The sequence below is a fragment of the Urocitellus parryii genome, chromosome 2 (genome assembly GCF_045843805.1).
Source record: "Urocitellus parryii isolate mUroPar1 chromosome 2, mUroPar1.hap1, whole genome shotgun sequence".
In the NCBI taxonomy this organism is placed as follows: domain Eukaryota; kingdom Metazoa; phylum Chordata; class Mammalia; order Rodentia; family Sciuridae; genus Urocitellus; species Urocitellus parryii.
Window position 1 is genome coordinate 100,860,840 of NC_135532.1, and position 23,762 is coordinate 100,884,601.

A 23,762-nucleotide genomic window follows, 5' to 3' on the forward strand; every position below is an offset into this window, starting at 1 on the left:
AGCAGAGAACTTCAGGCAAGTTACTAAACTGATCAGCTTAATCTTTCTTTCATGAATACAGATGGACAACCAAGAATCAATAAATCTGAGGAAAAACAAAAAATGAAGGGGGGGAAAAGAAACACAAAACATAAAAGTAATCTGAGAGAGAGCTCAGCTGTAAGCCCAAAGGGTGAAGTTACAAATCACAAAGTTATTCCCAGGCCTTGACATCTACTGGAGTTTCTCCAACTGATTTTTAAAATTGCTTAGAACTTATAGCTCCTTTTTTTCTGTCTTCTCCTTTTTTGAACCAGAATGTCTGTAACTGTCCCAGAATTGTACTTTGGGGAGAATTAAATTGTTTCATAGGTCCACAGATTTTTAGATAAGACTTTGAACTATAATAGGGTATATATAAAAGATGTTTAGGGATCTTGGGATAGGATGAATAGATGTTATGAGATAGATAAGGATTACAGAGGCCAGAAGAGGGATTGTGCTAGGCAGGGTTTTAGACCCCCAAGTTTTTGCCCCATTTTTACACTTGTGTATTTTGCATTTCATGGCAAAAGGGTAACAGACTTCAAAATAAGGAAATTCTTGTAGGCCCAATATAATCATACTGAACTTTAAGAAAGAAAGATGAAAGCAAAACAAAACAATCAGTTAAAAAGAAGCAGCAGAAGAGGCAGAAGAAATCTGAAGCTTGGGAGGAACTCCACCCTCCACTATTGATTCTCAAATGAAGGAGCCATAAGCCAAAGAAACAAGGTCAACAAAGAAGTTAAGCAGGACCCCAATCTCTGAGCCAACAGCCAACAAATGGGACATCAGTTCTTTGACCAAACACAAATTAACTCTGCCAACAATTTGAATGATCAAGAAACTGATTCTCCCCCTACAGCCTCCTGAATACAACCAACCTCATGAAGACACTTTAATTTAGGCCTATGAGACTTCAATAAGACCCAACTTAACCCACTGAACTTCTGCCTATAGAAGTATGAAATTATCGAGGATTTTGTTTTAAGCTACTACATTTATGGTAGTTTGTCAGAGCATATTAAAAACAACAACAACATGTGAACTGTTAACACTAAGTTTATAGTGACTAAACTTGCCCAAGATCACATAGTAAGTAACTGATGATGCTGGGATTCAAACCCATTAAGTGTGGCTTGTGCTCTTGATCACTGATGACAAAATGAACAAAAAAGGAACAAAGACAGATGAGACTCTAAAGATCTGAACACTTTCACTGGCAGAGCTAAGATAAAGAGCCATTATATTCCTCCTATATAACTTCAACTTTGATTCAGGACTAAATTACATTTATGTATTACAGAGAATAATATTACCAATTAATTACCAAAAATAATTTTTAATCAAGTAAAGTCTAAACTACAGTTAATTATGTAACTAAGTATAAAGTAAGTTTTTAGCATCACAAGAATAACACTGCTGGTAAACAAAAACTAATAAAAAGTGAAATGACAGATATACTAATTCCCTTAATCTTTCAAAACAGTAAGATGATACAGTTAAAAGTTGGTAAAATTAAGATACAAAGACATAAGTGAGAATATGATGCAAACACATGAAGATGACATTATGAAGTTTTGCAGAAGGGTGCATTTCTATCCTGTGAAAATTGTAATATATTTAAAAAAAAAAAAAAAAAAAAACACTTGCCATAAAGGTGGTACTGGTGCTCCCATGTAATCCTAACAACTGCAGAGGATAAGGCAAGATAATGGAAAATTCTAGGCCAGCCTCAGTAACTTAGCAAGATCCTATTGCAAAAGGGGGAGGGGGGGGTGCAGGGAGAAGGAATACAGAAGCTTGGTGGTTGAGTGCCCCAGGGCTCAGTTCCTCAGTCTGCAAAGAAAGAAAGAAAAATCTAGATGCATTTCAGTTTAGGTTCTCTGGGAAGCAGAACCAAGATGGAATTACAAATGTGAAAAATTTATCATGATAAATGCCTATGGGAAAATGAATGAAGAAACAGTAAGAGGAGTGAGTAGAGAAAGACTTCAAGATATGATACAGGCCTGTCAATTGTGAAAGGAAAGAATAAAGAAGAGATCAGAACACCCTCAAACCACTACAGCTCTGGTCTACCTGCCCAACAGAGAGCTCAAATACAAAGAATGTTCTTAGAGAAATCTCACCTTGAGCAGAAAAGGCAGATGCTAGCACCTTGCTGGGCTCAGTTACTTGGGGAGAAATACCCAGGGAGAATGTGACCATGGATCAATGATGCAGCAAATCTCAAGGGCTCTATTACTGGAAGCTGTCAACTAACATTCCTCAAAGCAAAATTCTTAAAAGGAGATCTAAGCAGAACCCCTCCAGGGCTCTCACAGATGTCATATAATGGAATACTCTGCAGCCATTAAAAAATGTTAGGAAAATTTTTCCAACTATGCTGTGATTTTCCCCTGAGACAGAGTGTCACTTCTCACCGTGTTACCCAGGTTAGCCTCAAAATTGTGAAGCTCCTGCCTCAGCTTCTGAAGTAGCTAGGATTACAGGTATGTGCCACTGTGCCCAGCTTAATGCTTCTTCTAGGAAGTTCTAGAGTTCTTCGATTATACCTCCAAGACAATCCAGACAAGTGAAAAAAAGCCAAACACAGATTTTGTATTTCCATCCCATCCTCAACGATCAAAGTACTAGTTGTTATTTATTCTACTTCCATAAAAATCTGTTTAAACAAAGGACCACAATGCTAAAAAAATAATTGAAAATCATCTGTGTCACAAAAAAAGAATTTTTGATTGAAAAGGAAGCAAAACAAATTTAACTTCCCTGTTTGTATATGAGCCTGAGACTACAACACACACACACACAATATACACCCCAAACAATTTTTTTAATGAAATAAAAATGTTAATGGTGTTTTCTATTGGATCATGAGCTTTTTTTTTTATTACTTGTATTTTCCATGCTGTTTACAACTGACATAACAAGACTTTGGTAATAATAAAAAATAAATAATCTGAAAGTTCTATGGTTGATAGAGAAAGGCCTGAACTGACAAACTGACTCTGCTCTTCAGAGCTGTTACTATGAAAATAATTCGGCCTCTAATTAGCTAGGGGCAAAAGAACACATTTACAAATTTCTATTTTCACTTCAAAGAGTAGTCTGCCTGTTAAAGTATAATACATGCATTTAATTACCCATTTAACAACTTTAATGCTTAAAAGACACTCAACAAAATTATGGCACTTAATAGTAGCACACAAATAATTAAAATATATCATGCACTTTTCAGAAAGATTTTAATGACTTCAATATACAAATGCCAGTAATCCATAGTCAAATTATTTCCTAATCATTTTTATTTTATAGAATCATTCAGTATTAACAGCAGTATCTGTGTAAAACACACATAACTGCCCAAACTCGCTTGGTTTTCCCATCAGAAAGCTTTTAGTATTCTTGTTTAATAAATGCTGCATTTGATATATGAAGCCAAGATCATCAAGTTGAAAAGGTGGCAATACCAGGGAAAAACACTGATTCATAATTAAGTGATATTTTAAACTAGGCTGGTAAGCCTCTTGCAAATTCTTGAATTCTAACAGGACCCTGACTTCCTCCCACTCCCCCAAGATGCTGCTGGGGATTCAGGGCTTTGCACATGCTGGGGAAACACTCTATGTATCCTTATTCCTCGTAATATCCTTAACTTATCAGAATAAAAGTATAAACCTTTAAAGAAAAAAAGAGCTGAAAAACTTATTTTTGCATTTGTATTTTCTCTTTCCAGTTAACTTGAACTTTCAATAATAATCACGTATATAAGTATATGCTGGGATAAATGTAATTGATAATGCCAGGAATTTCAATATTGGTTGGATTTTCCAGATATAGAGGAGTACTTTATCTGCTTTTGTCTTATATCTATATAGACTATTCCAGAAGTAATTACAAGGAGACTTGGACTACAGACATGTGACACTGGAATTTTGACAGGGACTTCCATTCCATCGACTACTTCATTTCCAGTTTTGTTTTATTTATCCTATTTTCATAAAATCCATTTGGACAAAGGGCTGCAATTCTAATAAAGTTGAAAAAGTATCTGTTTCACAAAAAAGAACTTTTGATTAAAAAGGTAACAAAGCACGTTTAACTTTCCTGTTTCTAAGAGTAAGACAACACACACACACACACAAAGAAAGTTCATTTGACATTTACAGTAAGTCTTCCAACCCAAACACAGGATACCTTTCCATTTGTCTGTCTTCTTCAATTTCTTTCATTAGTGTTTTGTAGTTTCCCTTGATTTTGTAGTTCTCTTGATTTCTTTCTAGGAAGGTTCAGTGTTAATGTAGAAAAACTCTACTACTTTTTGCACATCGATTTTTGTTATCCTGCCACTTCACTTAATTTATCAGTTTGAACAGTTTTTTGGTTGACTCTTTGGGTTTTCTACATATAAAATCATACTGTCAAGAAACAGTGACAGTTCTACTTCTTCCTTTTCTATCTGGATGTCTTTTATTTTGTTCTCTTGCCTTCTGTTTTGGCAAGGGATATCAGTAGAATGTTGAAAAAATAATCATAAGCGGAAGCATCCATCCTTATCTTGTTGGGATCTCACAGAAAAGTGTTCCAATATTTCACCACTGAATATAATCTTATTGACATGGGTACCCTGCTACAAGGTGCACAGCCAGCCTACCAAGAAGTGGCACCTAAGCAATGGAGCAGGGCAGTGTCTGCCCCAGGCAGCAAGCACAGTCCCTTGGAGCCCAGCCACGTGGCCTGGTGGCGCCAAGGCACGAAAAGACAGCTTTGAGACAAACCAAGCAGCAGCACAACCAGTTCCATTCGATGATCTCAACCTCCCACTTCCAGAACCTATGAGAATATGAAATGGGGCAGGCCTGAATGGAGGTTAGGACTCAAAAACTGACCAATAGGATTGCTTTAACTATTCTGGATCTCTTTATTTTCCAGATGAATTTCATGACTGTTTTTTCTATTTCTATGAGTAATGTCATAGGGATTTTGATTGGAATTTCATTAACTCTGTATAATGCTTTTAGTACTATGGTCATTTTGACAATATTAATTCTACCTATTCAAGAACAAGAGAGATTTTCCATCTTCTAAGGAAGGTCTTCTTTAATTTCTTTCTTTAGCATTCTGTAGTTTTCGTTGTATAGGTCTTTTACCTCTTCTGTTAGGTTGATTCCCAAGTTTGTGGGGTTTGGGGGTTTTTTGTTTGTTTGTTTGTTTGTTTGTTGAGGCTAATTATAAATGGAGTAGCTTTGCTCGTTTCCCTTTCAGAGGATTTGTCACTGATATACAGAAAAGCCTTTGATTTAAGGGTGTATCCTGTTACTTTGCTGAATTCTTTTACTAGTTCTAGAAGTTTTCTGGTGGAATTTTTTGGGTCTTCTAGGTAGAGAATCATATCGTTGGCAAATAGTGCTAATTTGAGTTCTTCTTTTCCTATCCTTATCCCTTTAATTTCTTTCGTCTAAATGCTCGGACCAGTGTTTCAAGGACTCAGACCTTAAAATATACTATAAAGCAATAGTAACAAAAAAAACAGCATGGTATTGGCATCAAAATAGACTGGTAGACCAATGGTACAGAATAGACGACTCAGAGACTAACCCACATAATTACAGTTATCTTATATTAGACAAAGGCACCAAAAACATACATTGGAGAAAAGATAGCCTCTTCAACAAATAGTCCTGGGAAAACTGGAAATCCATAAGCAACAAAATGAAATTAAACCCCCATCGCTCACTATCCACAAAACTCAAAGTGGATGAAGGACCTAGGAATTAAACCAGAGACCCTGTGTCTAATAGAAGAAAAAGTAGGCCCCAATCTCCATTATATCGGATTAGGACCCTACTTACAGCGCAAGAATTAAAATCAAGAATTAATAAATGGGATGGATTCAAACTAAAACGCTTCTTCTCAACACAAGAAACAATCTGTGAGGTGAATACAAAGCCTACAGCTTGGGAGCAAATTTTTACCACTTGCTCATCAGACAGAGCACTAATCTCTGGGGTATATAAAGAACTCAAAAAGTTAAGCATCGAAAAACAAATAACCTAATCAATAAATGGGCCAAGAAACTGAACAAACACTTCTCAATCGGTGATATACAATCAATCAATAAATACATGAAAAAAATGTTCAACATCTCTAGCAATTAGAGAAATGCAAATCAAAACAAGATATCATCGCACTCCGGTCAGAATGGCAGCTATTATGAATACAAACAACAGTAAGTGTTGCCAAGGATGTGCGGAAAAAAATTTCACTCATACATTGCTGGTGGGGCTGCAAAATGGTGCAGTCAATATGGAAAGCAGTATGGAGATTACTTTGAAAACTGGAATGGAACCACCTTTAGACTCAGCTATCCCTCTCCTCAGTCTATACCCAAAGGACTTAACAATAGCATACTACAGGGACACAGCCACATCAAGGTTTATAGCAGCACAATTCACAATAACTAAACTCTGGAACCAACCTAGATCCCTTTAGTAGATGAATGGATAAATAAAATGTGAGATACACACAAACACACACACAATGGAATATTATTCAGCAATAAAAGAGAATAAAATCATGGTATTTGCAGGAAAATGGATGGAGTTGGAGAATATAATGCTAAGTGAAGTCAGCCAATGCCAAAAAAAAAAATGCTAAATGTTTTCTCTGATATAAGAAGGCTGATTCATTCTGAGGTTGGAAGGAGCAGCATGGTAAGATTAGATGAACCCTAAATAGAGGAAAGGGAAAGAAGGGAACAAGGGGGTTAAAAAGACGGTGGAAATGAGATGGACATCATTACCCTAAGTACATGCATGAAGACATGACAAGAACCTTCCCATTCTCAGGCACCAAGGGCAGCAATTGGCAAACAAGTTATACAGTGTCCTTTTGTAGATGTGCCTGCAGGTACATATCCTCGTAAATTTAATGAAACCAAATAAAGCAAGCTCTAAGAGGAGTACTGGAATCAGTTAAACACAATTTAGATGTGGTGAGCCCAGTTCCCACCAATAAGGATGTATCAGAAGCTGACTTGAGAATTGTCATGTGTGCCATGTGTGGTGATCCATTTAGTGTGGATCTTATTCTTTCACCATTCCTTAATTCTCATACTTGCAGTGCTGCTCAAGCTGAACAAAATAATTCCTTAATGCTTGATAAAATTATCGATGAAAAAAGGAGGTGAATACAGATCATAATATTGTCATATCACTCTTCAATTGGAGTAAGGAAGGATGAACTGGTTCATGGGTATATATTAGTTTACTCTGCTGAACAGAAAGCATCAATGGGAATGCTTCGAGCATTTCTATCAGAAGTTCAAGATACCATTCCTGTACAACTGGTGGCAGTTACTGACAGCCAAGCAGATTTTTTTGAAAATGAGGCTATCAAGGAGTTAATGACTGAAGGAGAACACATTGCAAATGAGATCACTGCTAAATTTATAGCATTGTATTCTTTATCTCAGTATCATCTGCAAACTGAGGTCTTTACTCTGTTTTTTAGTGATTTTCTAGAGAAAAAAAATGATAGAAAATTCTTACTTGTCTGATAATACAAGGGAGTCAATACATCAAAGTGAAGATGTTTTTCTACCATCTCCCAGAGATTGTTTTCCTTATAACAACTACCCTGATTCAGATGATGATACAGAAGCACCACCTCCTTAAAGTCCAATTGGGGATGATGTATAGTTGCTTCCAACACCTAGTGACCGTTCCAGATATAGGTTAGATTTGGAAGGAAATGAATACCCTGTTCATAGCACTCCAAACTGTCACGATCATGAACGTAACCATAAAGTGCCTCCACCTATTGCTGAGAGCCACAGCCGAGTCTGTATGGCCCCTGGCATTTTGCCAACAGTATTGATTGACAGGCAAGGCGTTAATATCCGCCTCTGCCGCTACTTTTGAGTTCTAGCGCTAATTTTGAGTTCTCGTGCTATTTTTAGTTCTCACGGGGATTCCCTGGGAGTTCCCATTGGTTGGCGAAGTGCAGGAGGAGGGTTTTCCCGGAGAGATATTTCCGGCTGGGGGTTGCTGGAGGAGCCTCGTGGCTTTTCGGGAGGATTCCCCAGGAGCGTGTGTGAGGTTTTTTCTTGCAGTAGAAAAAATAAAATTTGTTCCTGCTTTAGTGGCTCGTGATTTGTGCCCAGCCAGACTGCGGCATTTGGCGGCCCGGACGGGGAACGTCTGAAGCTTCGGGGTAAGTGAAATTGCTTACCCCTAAGGGAAGGCAAGAGAATGGGTGACCATTTTAAAAAACAATATGTTCTTGCTTTGATTTGTTTTGGTTTTGTTTCAAGCTGCCTATCCCTAGAATTTTCTCAGGCAGACTGGGAAAAATGGTTGGCTCAAGGTTTGAAGTTGTTTGCCCCTGAGGAAGAGATAGAAATAGACCACAAATGCACATGTCCAGAAAATAGGAAAATTGATACAACGATTTTTTGTTCCATTTTTGTTTCATTCTGTTTCGGTCTTGTTTTGTGTTATCTTTTTGGGTTGCGTTATCTTTGTAACAGATTAGAAATTAGTAAAAAACAAACTGAAAGAGTGTTAAATAAATTGTTAGAGGTTCAAACCATGGAGAAAGACAATTTAGATCAAGCAAAAGAGAAGGTCTCTCAAGCTAGTCAGACAGAGGAAGAAAATTTAAAGGAAGAAAGCTTAGAGGAGAAACAGCTATCAGGGGGGAAGCAACAACAGGAGGCTGCTACTAACACCGATCTATCACCAGAGGGCGTAATTCAGCCAACAGCTCCACCTATGGAGATAGCTGAGTGGCCCTCAACCCCCTCAACCCCCGTAGTTGATAGATGGGATCCTGAGACAGGACCTCAAAGATTAGCATGCCCTGTACTTGAGCAGGCAGGAGGGCAGCGAATTCACCGTGAGTTAGAGTTCAAAACAGTGAAGCAATTAAAGGAGGCTGTAACAACCTATGGTCCTCATGCACCTTTCACTGTAAGCATGGTCGAATCCATTACTAACTTGGACATGACTCCAGCAGATTGGGCTAGCATGTGTAGATCTGTGCTAAATGGAGGACAATATTTGTTATGGAAGGTTGCCAATGAGGAATTTTGCAGGGAGACAGCTAGACGAAATGCAGCAGCCGGTTACCCTCAAAGAAGTCTAGAGATGTTGCTAGGAAAAGGACCTTATGAGGGTCAGCGGCAACAAATTCAATATGATCCTGCTGTATATGCACAGATTGCTGCAGACGCAGTTAGGGCATGGAAGACTTTACAAGGACATGGAGATTTACAAGGTCAGCTATCTAAGGTAATACAGAGACCTAATGAACCTTACGCTGACTTTGTAGATAGGCTTATTCAAACAGCCTCCAAAATTTTTGGTGACACAGAACAAGCAATGCCATTTATAAAACAACTGGCTTATGACCAAGCAAATCGTTGCTGCAGAGAGGTCATTAGACCATGGAAACATGAAGATTTAAACACATATATCAAATTATGTAGAGACATTAATGAACAAGGACAAGTCTTGGCAGCAGTACAACAGGCTTTAGATGCCAGGCCAAAAACATGCTACAATTGTGAACAAACAGGACATTTTAAAAGGAGTTGCCCCATAGGAGGAAGGTTTAACAAAGTTAGGTATCAAAGGAATAGAACACCAGATATTTGCCCACGATGCCGTAGAGGGAGACACTGGGCTAATGAATGCCGTTCTCAAACCACCATAGAGGGTACTCCATTATCAAAAAATGGACAAGGACCAGGTGGTTACCCACGATATCGTGGAGAAAGGCATCAGGCTCCATTGCCAAAAAACGGACAGGGGGGCCCAATGCTCTGGGGCCCACGACCACAAATGTACGGGGCACTGGAGGAACCCAGAAAAACCATGGAGGAACCCAGCAACCCCATCAGGGTAGTACCCAGGACACATTATCCATCAGATCTCTCATCAGACGAACCAGAGGGAGCGCAGGGTTGGACATCTGCGCCTCCGCCAGAGCAGTACTAACTCCAGAGATGGGAGTTCAAATCATTCCCACAGGAGTAAAAGGACCTCTTCCCCAAGGAACAGTAGGCTTATTGTTAGGACGCAGTTCTTCTACGCTAAAAGGACTTATGATAAGTCCCGGGGTAATTGATCCCGATTATGAAGGTGAAATAAAAATTATAGCTAGTTCTCCAAAGGGTATATCAGTAATTTCACCAGGAGATAGAATAGCACAGTTATTAATAATATCCAGCCTACATGATAAATTTTCCAGTACTACTATGGAAAGAGGTTCCAGGGGTTTAGGCTCCACAGGTGTAGATTGGGCTATGCTGTCTTTGAATTTAGATTCTCGCCCAATGCTAAAACTAAATATTCAAGGACATGAATTTAATGGGCTACTGGATACAGGTGCAGACCTTAGCATCATATCTCGTCAAGAATGGCCAAAACATTGGCCATTACAACAAGCCACTCAAACGCTTCGAGGCCTAGGAGTGGCAACTAATCCCCATAGAAGTGCAATGGTCTTAGATTGGAAGGATCCTGAAGGATGTGAAGGAACTATACAGCCATATGTATTGGATCATCTTCCCGTAAATTTATGGGGACGAGATGTCTTAGATCAATTAGGTTTGACATTAACAAATAATATCAATCAAAATGCACCCACTATTATGGCTAGACAAGGTTTTAGGAAAGGAAAAAGATTAGAAAAACAAGAACAAGGTATAGCAGCACCAATACAAATAGATCAAAGAATAAATAGACATGGACTGGGTTTTCAGAAGGGGTCACTGAGGCAATAAAAATCACTTGGAAATCAGATAGACCGGTATGGGTTTCTCAGTGGCCCCTGACTAAAGAAAAGATACAAGCAGCCCATGACCTGGTCAAACAACAATTAGCGGAGGGACATATACAACCTTCTGTATCTCCCTATAATACTCCCATTTTTGTCATTAAAAAGAAATCTGGTAAATGGAGATTATTACAAGATTTAAGAGCCATTAATAATGAGATGGTTATTATGGGACCTGCTCAATCAGGGATTCCTCAATTGTCTGCTTTACCAAAAACCTGGTATGTTTTAGCTATAGATATTAAAGATTGTTTCTTTTCAATTCCAATTCATCCTGAGGATAGTCCACATTTTGCATTTACTATCCCTGCACTGAATCATGAAGGTCCTGATCAGAGATATGAATGGAAAGTGCTCCCTCAAGGGATGGCTAACAGCCCAACTATGTGTCAAATTTATGTTAATAAAGCAATCCAGCCACTTAGAAATCAAAATCCTGAACTACAAATATTTCACTATATGGATGATGTATTGTTAGCACACAAAGATAAAAACACATTGTTGGAATGTTATGCCACACTTACAAATTTGTTAAAAAATTATAATCTAGAGATAGCAATAGATAAAGTACAATTAAATTTTCCAATTAATTATTTAGGAGTTCTATTATCCTCAACCATGGTCCGTCCACCTAAAATTCAAATACGAGTAGATCAACTCAAATCGCTTAATGACTTTCAAAAGTTGTTGGGAGATATAAATTGGATAAGGCCTTATCTAGGCATACCAACAGGAGAGTTGGGACCTTTATTTGATATCCTAAAAGGTCCATCAGATCCAAATTCACCCCGCATATTAACTCCTGAAGCAAGAAAGGCATTAAAAATTATTGAAACATATATGGAAAATATGCATTTGGACAGAATTGATATAAGTTTGCCTTTATTATTCATTGTAATACCAACAAAAAATATTCCTACAGGAGTATTTTGGCAAGAAGGTCCATTATTGTGGATACATTTATCTTACTCTCCTAACACTATTCTTACTAGGTATCCTGAGGCTGTAGGACAATTAATACTGAAAGGAATAAAAGCAGCAAAGGGAGTGTTTGGAATTTCTCCCAATAAAATTATTACTCCATATACTATGGAGCAAATTGATGAGTTAGCTAATGAGTTAAATACATGGGCAATAATCATGTGTAAATCAAATGTTTCATTTGATAATCATTTACCATCTAATCCTTTGTTGTCTTTTTGGTCTAAGCATCCTGTAGTTTTTCCTAAAATGACAAGAAAAACACCTATCGTGAATGCTCCAAATATATTCACTGATGGGTCTAATAATGGTACAGCAGCAGTAGTTACCCCTGATCAAACTTTTACATTTTTAGTTCCCAAACAATCAGCTCAAAAGGTAGAGCTCAATGCAGTTTTACAAGCTTTTGTGATGTTTAAAGATTCTGTATTTAATTTATTTTCTGATAGTCAGTATATAGTTAATGCTATAATATCCCTTGAAGATGCTGGTAGGATTTCCCCTTCCTCTACTGTTTTCTCTTTGTTTTCCACTATACAAAGTCTAATCTGGGATAGAAAAGATCCATTCTTTATAGGACATATCAGGGCACATACAGGATTGCCTGGAGCCCTTAGTTTGGGCAATGATTTAGCAGATAAAACTACACATGATATACATATTTTTTCTACTGTAGAAGAAGCTACAAATTTTCATAAAAGGTTTCATGTTAATGCTAATACTTTACAAAAGCGTTTTAAAATAACTAAGGAACAAGCCAGGCATATAATAAAACAATGTCAAAATTGTGTGACCTTTTTACCACAAGTTAATCTTGGAGTCAATCCTAGAGGACTGATACCTAACCATATTTGGCAGATGGACGTCACACACTTGCCAGAATTTGGAAAATTAAAATATTTACATGTTACAGTTGATACTTCTTCCGGATTTTTGATGGGCTCCCTTCATGCCGGAGAAAAAACTAAAGATGTTATAGCTCATTGCTTACAAAATTTTGCCACTGTGGGTGTTCCTAAACAGTTAAAAACTGATAATGGTCCTGGTTACACTTCTAACTCTTTTAAACAATTTTGCTCATCTTTTGGTATTACTCATATAACAGGAATCCCATACAATCCACAGGGACAAGGCATAGTTGAAAGAGCTCATCAAACTATTAAAACGTACTTATTAAAGCAAAAAGAGGGAATTGGAAAGGGGTATATATCCCCCAAAGATAAACTTAAAATAACCCTTTTTACTCTAAACTTTCTAAATTTGGATTCATCAGGACTTAGTGCTGCGGAAAGACATATGTATCCGAAAAATGTACATAAGCCTAAGGTACTTTGGAAAGATATTCTAACAGGACAATGGAAAGGTCCCGACCCAGTTATTGTCTGGAGTCGGGGTTCCGTTTGTGTGTTCCCACAGGGAGAACAGCAGCCGATTTGGATTCCAGAGAGGTTAACCAAAACAATTTCTACAGAAAAAGAAGATGATTTGACTGAAATCCATAACAGCTGATATCCAGAGCTCCAGCTTGGCTATTCTTACATCTGCGACAGTGATTAACCACGGTGCCTTTTTTCAATATCTATTTTATTATTGCATTTTTCCCACATCATAAAGTTCTATTTTATTTTTTGAGCTCATACAAACCTAGGTTAATGTTTTTCTGATCAGTTTTGTTTTTTGACTGTGTTTTATTTTTTGACTGTGGAGTTTTTAAACATTGCAATGGAGATTTCACCTAGGTAAAGCTACAAGGCCTTTATTATTGTCTTATATGTTGTATGTTATGTGCGCACACTTCTGTTTTGTGTTGTATGTCTGTATGTGTGTATGTCCATATATCTTATATGAGGAGCGCTCATGAATAAATGGATCCGAATTTTTTTTTATTCACGTGATTTTAATGGTTTAATTTAGATTGGGTAAACAGCTGTTGAAAATTGTTTTAATATGTGAACAAATAAGGAGGTTAACAGATCTGTTTGTTTGCTTTCACCTTTCCTTCTCATTATATTTAATAATTCTGTTCAGGATAATGTAAATTGTTCAAAAAATTGTTTTCTTAATGCCTGTTGGAATGTTACATAATTTTTTTCCTAGCATCATTGCCAGAATTCCTATCTTCATCCCAGTGCCGGTGAAGACAAAGATAAAACCAAACTACAGCTTCTTCGGTAGCTATCAACAAACTGTATAAACTGATGCATCAGTGAATAATAACTCAACAAGTAATGCTCAATCAAGGAGTAGATTTACTTTGGGAGGAAATGGACATATTGACAGATTCCTCTACTTTGAACTGCTTGCACAACTTGCCTGGACTATGTATCACTTGTATGCATTGTGAACTATCTGTTGGTGCAGCGAATTGTGGTAATGCTGGCATCTTTGCTGATGGTGTCACCGGTGGTACAATTTTTCAAAGGAGCCCTCAATTGGCTTGGTGTCATGGCATTTTTCATCCTCCTCCCTTCTACTAGTGATGGTCTAAAATTTGGGGGCCAACAGAGGTGAGGCAAAGAACCTCACCCCCCCACTGGCACCAAGGACAAGTTTGGGGGCCAACAGAGGTGAGGCAAAGAACCTCACCCCCCCACTGGTGCAAAGGCCTATCCACAAGTATGGCTGTATGCTGGACCGGTAGTCAGTGACGGGTATGATCCGATTGCAGTGGTACCAACCTAAGACAGGAGGCTGACGCCTAGAGGTCAGTTCATCCGATGACGGGTAAGGACCATATGTTGAATTGGACTACCTAACAGGCACGGTCCCTAAGCCACATTACTTGTTGTTTAATTAAACAGAAGGGGGGAGATGCTGAGAGCCACAGCCGAGTCTGTATGGCCCCTGGCATTTTGCCAACAGTATTGATTGACCGGCAAGTCGTTAATATCCGCCTCTGCCGCTACTTTTGAGTTCTAGCGCTAATTTTGAGTTCTCGTGCTATTTTTAGTTCTCACGGGGATTCCCTGGGAGTTCCCATTGGTTGGCGAAGTGCAGGAGGAGGGTTTTCCCGGAGAGATATTTCCGGCTGGGGGTTGCTGGAGGAGCCTCGTGGCTTTTCGGGAGGATTCCCCAGGAGCGTGTGTGAGGTTTTTTCTTGCAGTAGAAAAAATAAAATTTGTTCCTGCTTTAGTGGCTCGTGATTTGTGCCCAGCCAGACTGCGGCAACCTATTAAACCTAAACCAGTTGTACCTAAGACAAATGTGAAAAAAATGAATCCAAAGCTCTAAAAAACAATTGAAGCTGGTATTGGTAAAAATCCAAGAAAACAGATCTCCCGGGTGCCTTTGGCACATCCTGAAGATATGGATTCTTCAGATAACTATGCAGAACCCATTGACACAATTTTCAAACAGAAGGGCTATTCTGATGAGATTTATGTTGTCTCAGATGATAGTCAGAATCAAATTATTAAAATTCGAAACTCATTTGTAAATAACACACAAAGAGAAGAAGAAAATGGATTTTCTGATAGAACCTCAAAAGTTCATAGGGAACGGAGGCCTTCTAAATATAAATATAAAACTTTGTTTAGTAAAGCCAAGTCATATTATAGAAGAAACCATTCAGATGCAAGTGATGATGAGGCTTTCAATACTTCAAAAACAAAAAGAAAAGGAAGACATCGTGGAAGTGAAGAAGACCCACTTCTTTCTCCTGTTGAAACTTGGAAAGGTGGTATTGATAATCCTGCAATCACTTCTGACCAGGAGGTCAATGAAAAGAAGATGAAGAAGAAAACCCACAAAGTAAAAGAAGATAAAAAGGAGGATGATCCATATGACCTTGAAGACCTTTGTGCAGAAATGAGGGAAATACAAAGAACCAAATACAATTCTGAAATTTGGGACCTGTATTTTGAGATGATATTTTCAGAATGAGAAGTATACATGGTTACTTTATGAATGCAGAGACATGAGAAAATGGTTATGATGGCAAAAAACAAAGAACCTCACCCCCCCACTGGTGCAAAGGCCTATCCACAAGTATGGCTGTATGCTGGACCAGTAGTCAATGACGGTTAAGATCCAATTGCAATGGTACCAACCTAAGACAGGAGGCTGACACCTTGAGGTCAGCTCATCCGATGACGGGTAAGGAACATATGTAGTCTTGGACAACCTAAGACAGGCACGGTCCCTAAGCCACATGCTTGTTGTTTAATTAAACAGAAGGGGGGAGATATTGAGAGCCACAGCCGAGTTGGAATGGCCCCTGGCATTTTGCCAGAAGTAGTGGTTGAGAGATGACGACAGCCAGCCATTAAGATGATGACTTTTGAGTTCTCACGGAGTTCCCCGTTGAGCTCTCTCGGGGATTCCTGAAAAGTTCCCGTTGGTTGGTGGAGTTCCGGTGGAGGGAGTTCCTGTTGGTGTCTGGTCACTGGACCCATGCGGTGTTTGGGGAAGTTCGGAAATAAAGTTTGTTCCTGCTTGAGTGGCTGGTGATTTGTGCCCAGCCAGACTGCGGCAGGTGTCAATATACTTTATATAGAACCAGAGATATGAAAAATTGTGTTCTATATGTGTAATATGAATTGTAATACAGTCTAGTGTCATATATAACTAATTAGAACAAATTTTTTTTAAAAAAATGACCAATGGCATTAGATTTTCAAACCTAATTAGCATAAACTTGGAACAAAAGCATTAGTACTTTTGTACTAATTAGCGTAAGTTTGGACCAATAGCAGTGACCCCATGTGCTATAAAAGCCCCTACACTAGCACACTCCAAAAGAAAACCTGCTTATCAAATCCCTTCTTATACCATAGAAGTTCTGTTCCTATTTCCATTCTTCAATAAATCCTACTCTTACACTCACTCATCCTGGTCTGTGTATTTCATCCTTTGAATTCACAAGACATGAACCCAGGAAAAAAAACCAGAGTGAACTGCTGGGGTGTGGTGCAGCCCCAAAGGACATGGCCCACCATTAAGAGCTACAACACTTCTCAACTGCAGAGGTTTGCAACCTTACACAAACCTCGCCTACCAGCAGAAGCAGGTAATTGAGTTTCATCTCCAAACTATGGTCTCAATATAATATGTGGCCTTCGGAATGCTGAAGTACAATTCTAAACCTATTTGTTGGGTGTATTATCATGAAAAAATATTGAATTTTACCAAATATTTTTCTACACCTAATGCAATGTATGAAAAAAATCATCATGTGATCATATTATTTTTGCCCTGATTTTGTTAATATGGTAGGTACATTTCTTCATTTGTGAATTTTCGACCATACATGCATCCCAAGGATAAACCCATTTAATCATGATGAATCATCAATGTGTTGTTGAATATGGTTTGCTAGTTAGTATTGTGTTGAGGATTTCCATATCTCCTCACAGAAGATGTCAAATGTCTGAGGTAATGAATGGGCTGGTTGGCTTGGATCTGGAGTTCTAAAATACATTCCACCTAGCTGGGTATATGGCTCAGTGGTAAAGCCTAGTATGTGTAAGGCTCCAGGTTCAATCTCCAGCACATTATTTAAAAAAAAAAAAAAAAAAGAAAGAAATCATTGATCTAAAGGACATGATAGAGCACTGACCAAGGCCCTAGGTTTGATCCCCAGCTGAAGTGTAGGGCAGAAGGGGGAGACGCATAACATTATTATACATCATAAACATGTACAGCTACAATCTGTCAATATATAGATTTTTAAAGAGGTTCTTGACCTTTAATAAGACTTTTTACCCTTCAAAGTATTGTATTTATTTATTCATTTATTTATTTTAAAGCCCACTAGGTAATGTTCTACCAGTAAGCTATATTCCCCACCCCATCTTTTAAAAAATAAATATGGGGCCTGGAGGTTTAGCTCAATGGTACAATGTTTGCCTAGCATCATAAGTCCCTGAGTACACGGTCCAGCACTGCAGTCGATCAATTTTAAAAGTTATACATATAATATGTCATATTTTTTCTCTTCAACATGCTTTTTATACCTGAGACAAAAACTCTCATACTCTGGTTCTCAATAAAGCCTGGTATCTTCACAAGTGCAGAAGGACAGGAATACAAGGTTAAAAGCTACTGTCTAGATCCAACATTTTCTCTAGATAATTACTTTGGTAGTTTTAATGATAAAGAAAGGCTCTAAAAATAGAAAAGTTCCTGAAGAAAAAGTTTAATGAGAAAGTAATGCACTAAAATGAAGAATTAGATCATCACTCACTGACAAATATAGAACCAAAAATGATAAAGTTATAAACTAATACTCTCTTCTTCAGTGACTTATAAGCTGGTAGAAAATGAGACCTAAACTGACTCATATAATCCAAATACCAATAAAGCATATTTCTGGAGTGTCATTCAAACAGATAGCCAGAAATACTTTTCTATTTTGGAGTCTGCTGCTGTTGTTATTTACCAAAGCAAAGATTCCCTTGAGCTGTAGAGCTAGCATTTACTATAGCCCATACAAGAGCCTAACAATTAAAAAAATAAAATTAAATCATGAGAACTCAGAAGTTACCACAAAAAGAAAACCTATAAGCTGAATTTTTTCTTTCTTTCTAAATGCATCAACTAAAATGGAAACAGTATTTTCAATGGATATGTATATACACACAAGTACATTTTCAACACAACTAAAGACTTAAATTGGGGAAATGGATGCTAAAAGCTAAAGAAAAAAAGACACAAAGATGCAAAGTAAAACTTCTACAACCTCTGATCAAAGGGCCAATTGTGGCCAATTTGGGCTGTATACTTCCTGATGCATTACACGCCTAACAAACTATTATGAATATATTAAACATACTTTTTAAACAATGCAATTTAAAGAAAAAAGACTATCATAATTTTTTGGTTTTGTGTCTACCCCCTCCCTCCCCTTTTTTTTTTTTTTTTTCCTTTTAATTGGACTGAGCACTAAACAAGTGCTCTATGACTCAGCTAACTTTTTTGGGTGGGTGGGGGAGTGTTAACTGGAAATTAAACCCAGAGGCACTTTATCACTGAGTTATATCCCCAGTCCTTCATATTTTTTATTCTGAGACAAGATCTCACTAAGTTACTTAGGGCCCAGCTAAATTGCTGAGGCTGGCCTTGAACTTGCAATCCTGCCTCAGCCTCAGTTGTTGGGATTACAGGCATGTGCCACCAATTCCACTATTTTGTACTTTTAACATCCACACATTTCCACTGTTATCTAGATATGAATCAACAACAAAAACCTTGAGAACAACATAAGCATTTAGCACTTTTTAACTACACCCCAACCCAAAAATACATAACAGAGAAAGACAAAGTGGTGTGTCCTGTTCAAAACACGATATAAGAATTACTACAGCAGCTAAACTTCATATTTTAAAAGACAATAGGCCACAGTAAAAAAGGCTAGCTAAATTACTAATTCAGGTAGAGGAAAAAAACAGTAGATTATCCACTAACATGGACTACTCAACCTCAAGTAGCCCAAAAGAAACAAGAGAAAACACTTAACTCCCCAAAATCAAGACCAGCAATTACTTGCTCTTAGTGTGACATTGGCTTTGAACATATCCTAATACAGGATAAAGATCATCCTTTTCTAGATTAGAAAGGGAAATAAGAAAGACAACTTGTTTTAAAACTAAAAGAAGATAGAGAATGACCTAAAACACAAATTGAGGCCAGGCACAGTAGCACACACCTGTAATACCAGCAGCTTGAGGCTGAGGCAAAAGAATCACAAGTTCAAGGCCAGTGTCATCAATTTAGCAAGGCCCTAAGCAACTTAGTGAGAGCTATCTAAAAAATTAAAAGGGCTGGAGATGTGGCTCATTGGTTAAGCACCCCTGTGGTTCAATCCCCATTTCCACCAACTCCCCCCCCCAAAAAAAAAGACACAAGTTAAATTTGTTTGCTTCTAACGTTCTAGACAAAGTGAATTTAAATTCAGACAATTTAAACATGCATAACTGGGTTGTCAGAACAAAGAGGGAAAACTTCAAGAATAGGTAAGGTAATGGAAGGGTTATATAATAAAAATATATTTAATATTAGTTATAAAACACTGAATGAGTTTGCTGATAGACCCTAGTTAAGGTACTTTGTACCTTAAAAATCTCTTCACCCTGTGATAAAGTTAAATATACTGAGAACAAGATGAAGACGTTTCATTTCTTATTTACAGAGAAAAGAGGGAACAAATTAAAATTTAACTAGAGGTTAAGATCCAAAGGAAGTTGAAGGTTTAAAATGATAAATTTAGTCATCAGAAGTGAATCCTTAATATAGTTTGGAAAACTGTTAACAAATTGGGCCCAACAGCCCTATCACATGCTGTGTGTATATAATGCCATGATCTCACTGCCACAATTATTCCAATCTGTTATCAAAACCAATATCTAAAGGGAAAGAAGAAAACTGTATCATTTTAAAGACTGCCCATCACTGATTCGGTTATTTGGGGGTGTGTGTGTGTGTGTGTGTGTGTGTGTGTGTGTGTGTGTGTAAGTTTTTTGAGTTCTTTATATATCCTGGAGATAAATGCTCTATCTGAAGTTCGAGTGGTAAAGAATTTCTCCCATTCTGTAGGCTCTCTGCTCACATTCTTGATTGTTTCCTTTGCTGTGAAGAAGCTTTTCAGTTTGATATCATCCCATTTATTGATTCTTGATTTTATTCTTGCCCTTTAAGAGTCTGACTGAGGAAGTTGGTTCCTAAGCCAACACAATGGAGAACAAATACTTCACAAAAGAAATATAAAATGGTCAAAGTATATAAAATGTTCAATATCTCTAGCAATTAGAAAAATACAAATTAAAACTAAACTAAGATCCATCTAACTCTAGTCAGAATGACAATTATAAAGAACACAAGTAATAATAAATGTTGGGGAGGATGTTGGGGAAAAGGTACCCTCATATATTGCTGGTAGGACTGAAAATTGGTACATCCACTCTGAAAAGTAATATGGAGACTCCTTAGAAAACTTGGAATGGAACCACCATTTGAACCACTTATCCCATTCCTCAGCCTATATCCAAAGGGCTTAAAATCAGCACACTATATTGATGCAACCACATCAGTTTATAGCAGCTCAATTAACAACAGCCAAGCTACAGAACCAACCTAGGTATCCTTCAACAGATGAATGGATACAGAAAATGTGGTACATACACACAATGGAATATTACTCAGCCATAAAGAATAATGAAATTATGGCATTTGCACGTTAATGGATGGCACTAAGAATATCATGCCAAGTGAAATAAACCAGTCCCCCAAAACCAAAGACTGAATGTTCTCTCTGATATGTGGATGCTAACCCACAACAAGTAAGGGTAAGAAGGGGAAGAATAGATAAAAGTGATTAGACAAAGGGTAATGAAGGGAAGGGAGGGGGAGAGGAAGAGGAAGGACAGTAGAATTAATCAGACATAACTTTCCTTGTATTTGAATATGTGACCCGGTAACTCCCCATCATGAACAAACACAAGAACAGGATCCTAATTATAATAAGTACTCCATGTATGTATAATATGCCAAAATACACTCTACCGTCATACACATCTAAAAATAAAAAAGAATGACCTTTAGATGTCAAAGCTTCTCAGTCTACAACTTTGCTGTCTTTGCACATGAAACATATGGTTATTATCTACTAGCTAAATTTGGGTCAATCTGAACATCCGAAAGAATAAGTGCAACTGATAATAAAAAATGTAAAAATCCAAGGATCCATAAGAGTACTTAAAAAAAAAACAAAAAGAGAAAGTGATTAATTGGTTCTAATACCACTATGTGAAAGATAATGATCAAATTTAGTATTAATAGTGATGGGGGGGAAACTTTGTTGGTCCTGAACTAATGCATTATAAAGTATATAACATTACCTACAAATCATTCTTGCAAAAAATACTCAACTAAAAATTATAAGAGTTTAGAGCTGAGGTTGTGGCTCAGCAGTAGAATGCTCGCCTAGTATGTGTGAGGCCCTGAGTTCAATCCTCAGCACCACATATAAATAAATAAAATACAGGTATTGTGTCCTCCTACAACTAAATATATATATATTTTTTTTTTAATTACAAAAGTTCAGACTTCATTTTCAGTTGAGTCAAAAGAACATTTGTGAAACTATTAGAGGGAAAAAACATAAGTTGGAGTAATTTTAAAAAGAAGCTAGCTTGTATATTTTAGAAGTCAATAAAAAAGAAGAGTTATTCTAGAGTAAAACAGAGTACAGGGACTAGGAATATAGATCAGTTGGTCCAGTGCTTGCCTCACGCAAGGCCCTGGGTTCAATCCCCATTACCCCTACCCCCACCCCCAACCCCCACACCCACCCACACACACCCACCCACACACATCCACACACACCAGCACAAACTGGGAACAGCAGCATATTTTATAATCCCAGCAATTTGAGAGGCTGATACAGGAGGAGGATCCCTAGGTTCAAAGCCAGCCTGGGCACTTAGGGAGATCTACTCTCAAAATAAACATAAAAGGGCTAGGGGTGTAGCACAGTGTAGAGTGCCCCGGGTTCCATTCCCATTAGCATTAAAAGGGCTCCTATACACACACACACACACACACACACACACACACACAAGTGAGAAAGCCACTAAAAAAAGACTACGGAATACGCTGGATAACTTTAAACACAAACTAGATAGATACTTCATTACACTGTAATTAAGGATTACTGTAACTGTTCCTAGGGATAATAATGATATTGTAGTAATATAAGTGGTGACATTTTTTAGGCAATGTAGAATGGTGCATTTACATAAATTAAAACATATCCACACAAATAATTGTACCCAAATGTTCAAAAAGAGATTTATTTAAAACTGCCCAAAACTGATTACAACCCAAATGTTTAAAAAGAAATGAATGAACAAACTGGAATATACACTATATAATGAATGTTACTCATCATTTTTTAAAAAAATGAACTATTCATACATAAAACAATATGCTGGACTCAAAAAAAGACATTTTGATCACTTCAGGAAGCCAAAGTGAAACTATAGGTGTATGATCCCACCTATATAAAATTCTAAAGAAAATTTCTTGATGTTAACTTTAATGAGTGGTTCCTTGAGATCAAAGTGTTGGGGGTGACTAACTGCAAATGAACAGGAGGAATATTTCTGGAGTGCTAGAAATGTTTTCCTCTTGATTATAGTTTATAAAAATTTATATGTGTCAATGGCTGGGGTTGTGGCTCAGCGGTAGAATGCTCGCCTAGTACTCATGAGGCCCTGGGTTCGATCCTCAGAACCACATAAAAATAAACAAACAAACCAAAATGAATCTGAATCCCTATCTCTCGCCGTGCACAAAAGTTAACTCAAAATGGATCAAGGAGCTTGATATTAAATCAGAGACACGGCATCTGATAGAAGAAAAAGTTGGTTATGATCTACACGCTGTGGGATCGGGCTCCAAATTCCTCAATAGGACACCCATAGCGCTAGAGTTAACAAATAGAATCAACAAATGGGACTTACTCAAACTAAAAAGTTTTTTCTCAGCAAAAGAAACAATAAGAGAGATAAACAGGGAGCCTACATCCTGGGAACAAATCTTTACTCCACACACTTCAGATAGAGCCCTAATAACCAGAATATACAAAGAACTCAAAAAATTAGACAATAAGATAACAAATAACCCAATCAATAAATGGGCCAAGGACCTGAACAGACACTTCTCAGAGGAGGACATACAATCAATCAACAAGTACATGAAAAAATGCTCACCATCGCTAGCAGTCAGAGAAATGCAAATCAAAACTACCCTAAGATACCATCTCACTCCAGTAAGACTGGCAGCCATTAGGAAGTCAAACAACAATAAGTGCTGGAGAGGATGCGGGGAAAAGGGCACTCTTGTTCATTGCTGGTGGGACTGCAAATTGGTGCAGCCAATTTGGAAAGCAGTATGGAGATTTCTCGGAAAGCTGGGAA

General features: G+C 37.6%; 1 protein-coding gene and 1 pseudogene across 2 annotated transcripts in view; one reads left to right on the forward strand and one right to left on the reverse strand.

Moving 5' to 3' along the window:
- Window positions 1-15,859, forward strand: part of LOC113177265 (rho GTPase-activating protein 5-like) — a 38,247-nt pseudogene extending 22,388 nt beyond the window's left edge.
- The window catches only part of Stag1 (STAG1 cohesin complex component), a 372,311-nt gene that overhangs the window by 295,704 nt on the left and 52,845 nt on the right, over window positions 1-23,762 (reverse strand). The gene's annotated exons all lie outside the window — the stretch shown is intronic.